The sequence below is a fragment of the Ischnura elegans genome, chromosome 9 (genome assembly GCF_921293095.1).
Source record: "Ischnura elegans chromosome 9, ioIscEleg1.1, whole genome shotgun sequence".
Lineage (NCBI taxonomy): Eukaryota > Metazoa > Arthropoda > Insecta > Odonata > Coenagrionidae > Ischnura > Ischnura elegans.
Genome location: NC_060254.1, coordinates 27,292,645 through 27,302,368, shown reverse-complemented (window position 1 = coordinate 27,302,368; position 9,724 = coordinate 27,292,645). Strand labels below are relative to the sequence as shown.

At 37.7% G+C, this 9,724-nt stretch overlaps 1 long non-coding RNA gene across 1 annotated transcript; it reads right to left on the bottom strand.

Annotated features, from left to right (window-relative positions):
- Positions 1-2,684: 2,684 nt before the first annotated feature.
- Positions 2,685-8,074, bottom strand: LOC124165848. The gene is made up of 4 exons (XR_006866342.1): positions 7,989-8,074; positions 6,518-6,572; positions 4,251-4,304; positions 2,685-2,797 (listed from the first exon to the last, which is right to left on the bottom strand). It is a non-coding gene; the product is annotated as an uncharacterized LOC124165848 (long non-coding RNA).
- Between the last annotated feature and the right edge of the window lie 1,650 nt (positions 8,075-9,724).

Here is a 9,724-nt window from a genome sequence, read left to right as displayed (position 1 = left end):
AATACATTATAGTACACAGTACTTTTACGTGAGCGGACCACCACCACAATATCTTCCTCTGCTCTTAGCTTGTAGCCATTGGACCCCCCGGCCGTCCTCACCCCAAGGTTGACCTTACTGACCACTGATATCATATCCACCGTGATAATCTCATGCTATGTCGTGAATGTGGACAGGGTACCTGTAAGCGTAATAATAATCATGAACTCATTCTGTGTAGAGAATGAATGAAAATGAGATATATAAATAAAGCGATCCCTTTAGTTCCTTAGTTAGTTTAACACAAAGCTCTTTTATTACCGGACTCGATGCCAAGTACCAAACGGGGAGTGTTATACGCTTTCGTATAAACAACCTTATTTCTATACCTCTGTATACAAATCTTTCATGCATCTGCCTACATTGGTATTTTATAAAGTAGGCAATAATCATGTATTCATGATGATGAAAAGTTTGAGTGAAAAGACTTCTATCAAAAACCCTCAGAAAAATGTGGGGAAACCCATTTCGCATTCAACGAGGCATGACGGCGTGATGAAAACTATCATCAAAAGATAGGTCGAAGGGAAAAACTGTCGGGAACGGCCCCGAATGAATTACTTAGGAACGGTTATAAAAGATGAAGGTTAGAAAAGAGGGGAAGTAAATCACTAAGATAAGGCTAGCGGATAGGGGAGCTGAACAAACCTATGCTAACTAATGACGATGAATTGTTTTTATCTTGGGATATAATTATCCCCAATCATATTAGGACAAAAATTCGAGTATGTTTCTAGATTGTATATACATGAAGTACTATTATAATTGGTCATTTCCCAAGACACAAATGCGTTCTATGATCATAATATCATGTGAGTTTAATGTGCAATAATGAAGTTTAAGGTAGTTTAAAAATTATCGTTAGTTTTCGGTGTTATTGCTTTAATGATCTAAAATTATAATTTTTCAATTATACTGTCTCACCGCATTTCAATCGATTGGCATGCTGTTCTTGCCCTAGAAATTGAGTTTCTGAGTAGTATTGTATACTAGCAGAATATTGGTTTTTGCCTCAGATACTTTACGTTAGCGTTAATGAAAACGCTGATTTGAAATATTGTGTAAGAACGTGGCGATTTGCGTTCGAAAAAGTTCTTTTTGATGTGCATCGAATTTTTGTGTGAAAAGAGGCGGATTCCTGATTGGGAGAAATGGGGGACAAAGAAAAGGGTTTTCCTTGCATCAGTAGTTGGGGTCCGAAAAAAATTACAATTCCATCTTGGACACCTAGAGTATTGGTGGTAGCAGTTGCAGCCCCACCTAGCCCCTCTCTGGATATGCCACTGGATTGTACAATACCAAAGGCGTGTAAAATAGGCACTAAGTATAATATAATTTGTATTTTAATTCGTTAAAGTTAGTACATGTTTCGGAATATATAACTAAATGTGTAACGATTCTTCCTATCTCTTCCACAATTTCAGTGAAGATTTTTCAGGTTTCCCTGGGGGTTATGACCTCAATTCAAGTTCAACGTTTCAACAAGGAACTTGCCCACTGTCATCACGGATTCAGCAATCCAGAGCGTAGGATTTAATTGCAATTTCAATTGCAGTTGACTAAATTCCTGGATCCCATAAGACGATAGGCAATTCGCTTGTAGATACGTTGGCAGGAGAAAATAGGAACCTTACACGGGGGAAAATACGGGAAATTCTTACAACTATACTGAACTACGTGTGTAAAAATAGGAAACCTTCAATATATTTTATTTCGTTCTATTATATTCTCGTGTGCGTTAAGTCAATGAGTGGGACTACTAACCTCTTTGAGCCTCCCTCGTACATCCGCCACAACGAATTGTTATCTGCTTTTGTCCAATGATGAAATAATAGGATGTAGCAAATAGTCCCTTACCTGTATGGATGTAATCCGTAGGTTTGGAGAGAGGATGTTATCTGGTGTTCTGGCCTACAAAATGATATTTAGGTATACGATAAAAAAGGGCAGATTGTAAGTAAGGTAATTTACCGAAACACCTCAACGTATGACCAAATTGATCCCGTTTCATTAATAGATGTCCTTACCTGTATGGATGTAACCGAAGGCTTGGAGAGAGGAGGTTGCCTGGTGTTTTGGCCCCTGAAATGATTTTCGGGTATAAGATAATATGCAAGCAGAAGATACTGTGCTTTAGCGGTCACAATAACGTTTGACCAAATTCAACCTGAATCTTTGAAATAGTTCCCTACCTGTATGGATGTAATCCTTAGGCTTGCAGGGGGGAGGTGGCCTTGTGTTCAGGCTTGTTGTTATGGCCTGTGAAATGATTTTCAGGTATAAGATTAACGAAAACAAAAGATATGGTAATTAACAAAATCACCTCAACGTTTGACCTAAGAGAAAATATTTCATTTAAAAGAGTTCATTACCAGTATAGATGTAATCCGTAGACTTGGAGCGAGGAGGTGGCCTGGTGTTCTGGCCTCTGCAATGAATTTAGGCATTAGATAAAATGTAAGCAGAAGATACAGTAATTTACCGAATCACCTCAACGTATAAACAAATTGTTTCTGTTTCTTTGAAAGAGTTCCTTACCTGGGTGGATGTATTCTATAGGCATAGGATAATGAGGTGGCCTGGTGTTCTAGCCTGTGTAACGATATTCAGTTATAAGTTTAATTGCGAGGAGAAGATACGGTAACCTACCGGTTTACCTTAACACATGACCAAATTGGTCCTGTTTCATTGAGGAGTTCCTTACCTGTATGGATGTAGTCCGTAGACGTGGAGAGGGGAAGTGGCCTCGTGTTCTGGCCTGTGAAATGATTTTCAGGTATAAGATACAATGTAAGAACAAGATACGACAATTTACGTAATAACCTCGACGTATGATCGAATTGATAATGATTCATTTAATTTATTCCATCAAAGTGATGATATGCTTTTTGTATAAAATTGAAGTATAACATAAATTTTACTGGGGATCACCCATTTTTAAGTTCATGTTTGTGAATAGTTTTAGTATAACTTTTGGCCTCTTCATATTATAATATCGAAGGTTTTGGTTCATTTCGCCAACTTTTTAAGCTATAGTATTTCCTCAATTTGCCCCCTATATCATAGGAAAATTTTCAATAAATGAATGAAATGGAAATTTTACCTATTATACTGCCCATAGAAAAATAGGAAATAAATATGCAGTTAATCTAAAATTACATCTTTACCAAGGGGAGTCTCATTACTCAAAAAAGTGTCTTTTATGCAACCTGCAAAACACATAATTTACCCTACCCCTTCCCTGACACGAGTGTCATAGTATCTCTTGGATAAATACGAAATGGTTGTGTCGATGAAGTGTTTTTCCGCGGTGGGTTTATCATCTATTTTTTTTAGTAATGGGGTTAATGTTAACATTTTCTTCCATGAAAACTATTCATACAAACCTACGTAACTTCAATATTCAATTATTCATCTAAACCTAGGATATTGACGTCTACATATTTGCCAATTTGAAAATCAAGGAATAGGTCAAATGTAGATTTAAAAAACCCTTTGCACTACGAACGTTGCGATTTTCATTAAAAAATAACAAAGAAACTCAGCTATCAAATCTTTTCCCCCTGACGAGATGGAGAAAACGCTCGTTTTTCCATTTTCATATTTTTTTGCCAACATTAGACAGGGATGCACCGGTCAATGGTCTCCTACGCACTCAGCCACCAGGTGCCATTTTGATGCCTCCTTTGAACGAAACTCAATTTAGCTGATAGTGGACAAAATCATACAAGATTAAGTGATAAGGTTGGCGTGTTAGAAGAAAACTAACTATTGTTTTCAATTAGCATATTATTACAGGGAGCAGCTCCTAAATTGATGTAATCGGAAAAGAAGTTAAAGTTATCTGTCCCCACAGTGTTATTTGCCTATAGTATTTAGTACACACGTGATAATTATATCTCTATCATATGGATGGTTAGTGTGAGAATTAATAACAGTCACCTCACCATTATATCTAGTCAAAAATTTCTTACTGTTATTGTTGTTTGTACAATATCGTACACATTATTTGTGTCTACAAATTAAAAAAAGATAATTTATGGGCACGTCAAATGGAAGTCGTTTTGCCTCAAGGTTCTTAGACTTACTCTAAGAACCTTGATTTTTAATCGTCATGAGCCGCCAAAGCTTCAATCAAGAAGAAACGGTTATTTACCGGTTCAATTCAAAACATGACCAAATTGATGCTGTTTCATTGAGGAGTTCCTTACCTGTATGGATGTAGTCCGTAGACTTGGAGAGGGGAGGTGGCCTGGTGTTCTGGCCTGTGAAATGATTTTCAGGTATAAGATAAAATTTAAGAACAAGATATAGTAATTCACCGAATAACCTCGACATATGATCGCATTGATAATGTTTCATTGATTCTATTCCATCGAGTGGTGATTTGCCTTTTCTATAAAATTTAAGTAAAACATAAGTTTCACTGAGGAACACCCATTTTTAAGTTCATGTCTGTGAAGAGTTTTCGTGTAAATTATGGCATCTGCATTTTATAATATCCTAGGTTATGGTTAATCTCGCCAACTTTTTTAAGCTATAAGGTTACCTCAATTTGTCTCCTATATCATAGGAATATTGTCGATAAGAGAATGAAATGGAAATTTTACCTATTGTACTGTCTATGGAAGTATAGGAAAAAGTAGGTAGTATATCTAAAAATACGTCGTTAGCAAAGGAGTCTCATTACAAAAAAAGTAACTTTTATGCGACCTGCACAACACATTAGCTACCCTACCCCTTCCTAGTCACTTGTGTCATAGTATCACTTGCATCAATACGAAAATGGTTGTGTCGGTGGGGTGCTTTTTCGCGGGGCGTTTATCATCTACCTTGTTTATTTTGAGTAAGAGGAATAATGTAAACATTTCCTTGAATGAAAACTACTTATTAAAAACTAAATAACTACAATATTCTTATATTCTTCTAAACCTCAGAATTTAATGCCTACATATTCGCCAATTTATAAATTAAGGAATATATAAAATTTAATTTAAAAAAAACCCTTTGAAATTCGAATGTGGCGTTTTTTATGGAATATTTTCAATGAAATTCAGCTATCAAATCTTTATCCCCAGACGAGATGAAGAAAACGATCGCTTCGCCATTTTCATAGTTTTTTACGCCAGCAGTAGACGTCTATGCACCCGTCTAAGTCCTCCTTCGGCGTCAGCGACCAGGTGCCATTTTGATGCCTCCTATGACCGAAGATCAATTTAGATGAGAGTCGTCACAATCATAGAAGATGTAGTAATAAACATGACGTGGTAGAAGAAAACTAACTACTGTTTTGGAATCAGCGTATTATTACAAGGGGCAGATCGAAAATTGATGTAAACGGAAAAGGAGTTAAAGTTATCTGTCCCCTCAGTGTTATGTGCCTATAGTATTTAGTATACACGTGATAATTATGTCACTATCATATGCATGGTTCGTATGAGAATCAATAACTGTCACATCACCATTATATCTAGTCAACTTTTTTTACTCCTATTGTTTTTTTTACAATATCGTACACATTATTTGTGTCTACAAATTTAAAAAAATAATTTATTGGCACATCAAGACGAAATCGTTTTACCTTACAAGAATCGAGATCATGCTCACAATGCCGGTCAGGTTAGTTGGCTGGTACGCATCTCAGCCAATAGTAATAAACTATGTTCATGAAAAGTTTTACCGTTTACTTTTGCTACAACCATCGTTTTTCATACTGAAATTTAAGAAATTTGGAAAGAGAGTGGAAGCCAATCCTGTATCATACTTTTACATTCCTGCGTCCCCCATTTGTTTGTATTTTCTCTTTTTATTCGTTTGATACCCGATTCATTAATCACCTCATACATCGTTATCCTTTGCCACTCAATACCGTCGTCACCATGGTATATTTCGTTACTGCATCTACCTTCCTCAGCCATTGGTGCATTTTGTCTCAACTACAATCCTGTAAATTTCATTCCTCAATGTGGTCCAGACTCTCTTTAGCAATACCTTTTCTGCATCCCCTTTGACCTTTTCCCTAATCCCTCCTACCTTTATTTCATTTGATAAATTCCTATACCCTTTATCTTATTTTTTTGTTACATAGTCGAGATTTTAGTGAACTTATTTTCTATCTAATTCTTTTCTGCTCTATTCCTTCTAGAAACCATGTTCTATTATATATAGATGTATCCAATCTTTGCCATTGCAAACTTCACCCTGACAGCGACGTAAAAATATCAGTAATTTTTTAATTTTAATCCAAAACAATTATTTCAGTAATCATAAAAAACAATCGAGCCACTCAAACACAAAATTATGATCACGTTGTGACATGAATCCAACCTAATATCCGGGAAAAACAATATTGTAAATGAAGTGCTTCATTGGTATATATAACAACACCGATTTGAAGACGGAATAAAAAAGAAATATAATTCCTAGATCAGGGAACTAAAAGTTTATTTTGATAATAAAAATAGCAAATTTCACATACCTTTGGCTTTTCCTGGAGCTATGTATGGGACGGGGAGGACCGAGATGTTATGGTCCTGAAATGGAACAGATATAAATGAAAAATAATCTTATCGAATAGTGTTTATTCAAGTAATATTTTACGTGATAGGTAGTATTCCAAATACTTAACATTTAGAAGCGCAATCTTAACCACCAACCTACTTATTTTCTAATCCCCACTACTAAAACATAAAACCACTGAGACAATCTGATGTAAGCAATGCAGCCGATATGGATAGAGAACGACGAGACTTTCCGAAGCTCACGATGGAAAAATGTATGCAAAATCTTATAAAATTCCATTTAGAACTATGAGATGACAAAAGATTAATTATATTTGTGAAAAAAGCGAGTTGAATTGAGCAGTATGCAAACCTCGCGTGAATCTTATGGGGATAATTACTTAATGCGGAAGTTTTACAATATTCCATCAATCATAAACCTCTATTAATTAACAGAACCAGAATATTTGTTGTAGGATTGGATCCTTTTTATTAAGAGTTAATAAATATTCCTCATGATTAAAATATAAAATTTACGAATATTTTGATTGAGGCTTGTTGATTTTTTTTTAATAAGTGTTATCGTTTAGGCAGGTAGTACATCCACAGCAAAATTTATCCCGGGGTTCAAAGCAGCTAGGTATTTGCCTGGAGGTGGCTGATATTGCCTTTTTCAGAGACTACCCGATCCCTGCTTAAGTCCTTGGCGGAATATCCTTTAAGCGCAGTACTCGGTATGTCGGATGGAACTTAAAACTGTGTTCTCCCCACCAGGATGATACCGACACCAAGTTTCTCTTGCCCTCCCAGTCTCCTTCCCTCTATCATTGCGCAAATTCCTCAGCTTTCCCTTGCATCCCACGCATTAAGCGGTGAGAGGCCGAGGGGCCCTATAGATTTTTATTTCTAAACGGAGTTAAGTGGAGTATTCAGGTAAAGAAAACGAACGAGATCGACAAGATCAAGGGTAATCGAATAATTTTTGGCGGTCCTTAGACGCTAAAGAAAATATTGTATTGCGAACAGAATATCGACGCAGTTGTCAAAAATAAATAATGCCAAAAATCGTATTGATTGATTGAACCGTTTAATCAATTCAGATTATTGGTTTTTGAAATTGTAGGTTTATGTTAAATTTTTTTGATCCCGTGATAAAGTGACTTCCAGCATTCCGGCCCTCCGAACGAATTGAACTCCATTATGACCTTTGCATTTAAAAATGTCATATATCCCTCAGCTACGTAGTGGATAGTTGATTTTGAAGTTTTCATTTAGACATGAAGACAGTGATGATAGGTGACGGCTGATGCAAGAACTAAGCCGATCACGTAATTCTCTTGGTAAGATTAGAAACTATGAATCTTTTAACATCCCGGGGTAGGGGTTACCTGTAAGGGGCCTTAGTTATCCCAGTACTCATAATTGCTACGGAAAGGAAGGAATACTCACCTGCTGATGGAGGCCAGCCGCGGGCCTCAAATGGGCCCCTCGCCTTGGGGCCCGGCCCGCGGCGATCGCTCCTCCGCGGCGGGGGCCGGTGGGAGCAGGAGGACCAATACCAGGTCATCCGGAAAATGGACCTCCACCGCCCGGACCACCCATTGCCTTTCATCCTCTACAGCCAGCGCGCGGACGATGATGTTAACTACGCCCATCGGCATTTCGTCCGCGGCTGGCTCCCCCGGTGGCTGCCGCGGAGCGGCCACTCCGATGTCCCTGCCGACATCACCCGCCCCAAGATTCTCCTCCCGGAAAAGCCAATCCGGGATCATCACCTCTTCCGCTTGGTCCTCCACCGGAGAATTCGGTCGAGGGACACTTTCCATCGATGCATCCGATTCCGGGGTGCTGGGTGGAGTCACGGTGGTCATGGCGTTGGTCTCCGGATGCATCGATGGAAAGGAGTCCTCCGGTGGAGGTACCTGATCCGCGCCAGATTCCTCCTCTCTCCCTGGTCCCGGATCATCCCTATTCTTCCCCTGCCGTTTCCGCTTGCCTGGCGAAGAATGAAGGATATGTAAATCCTATAATATCTACATGAAGACAGTCGTCGTAGGGCAGGTGGACGGGAAGAGGAGTAAGGGACCTCTTTATATGAGTTAAATATGTAAGGTCATATCATATATATGGGATGAGAGGAATAGATTCACCCACCCAAAGTCTAACAGAAAATAAAAAATATTGAAAACTATTGTGTGGTTTTTACATAAAATAAGTACATCTGCCTAAACTCAAATTTGAAGTGCGATAATGGTATGAAATGAATATCCAGGCATGTCATTTTTTTCGAACATTTTCCCGTACTTAAAGTTTTCTGCGGGGGCATCACCCAAGAGAAGAAAACTCCAATATGAAAAAAAATACCTATTTCCAGTGAGGTAGCCAGGGGATCCGAGGGGGCACGCGCACCCCGAAACCATTTCATTTAGGAGAAAGATATTAATGCATAAATGAATTAAAATTACTCCGTCGTATTATTTTCGCAAAACAGCTTTCCGAAGAGCCTTCAATTGCGTTATAATAATAGCATAAATTGTGATTTATAGAAATTATAATGCTTAAGTTTTCCCCTAGGCTTTCAGGGGATTCCACCCCTATAATCATAGGGTCGTGATGATGCCAACTTATTATCTTGGCTACGCACCTGCTACTCACAACATTTACATTAACTTTATAGCAAAAAATACCGGTAGTTCATCAAATAACATTGAGGAAATTAGTGCTTCTTCTAGTCGTTAGTTTTTATTTAAGATAATTTCAACCTTTCGCACTTTCATATGCAATAAATAACGAATTCATGATTTGAATTATACATAATTGTAAAACTTTTGCAGATAAAATTCCTTATTTAAATAAATTCCTGAGCCAACATTGTGTATGAAATAATATCAAATGGTCTCGCGCCTAGGATATCTGGAATTTGCGAACACCTTCCACAGCTTTTTGGATTCTTTTGTATTGAGACACTATGGATCCGCTTCGTCGTATAATTGGTCATTGCATAATTGAAGCGATGTTAATTTCGTGTAGCGAAGAGAGCGAGAGCATGAAACATGCGCTCAAATCTTCGAGAAACGCCATTCAGTCATAAACACAAGGTTTACCATCCCGATTATTGCTAAGTTAATTCACCTCTGAGGAATATCACTCCTAACATTTAGACGATACTCAATTTCATTTTCATC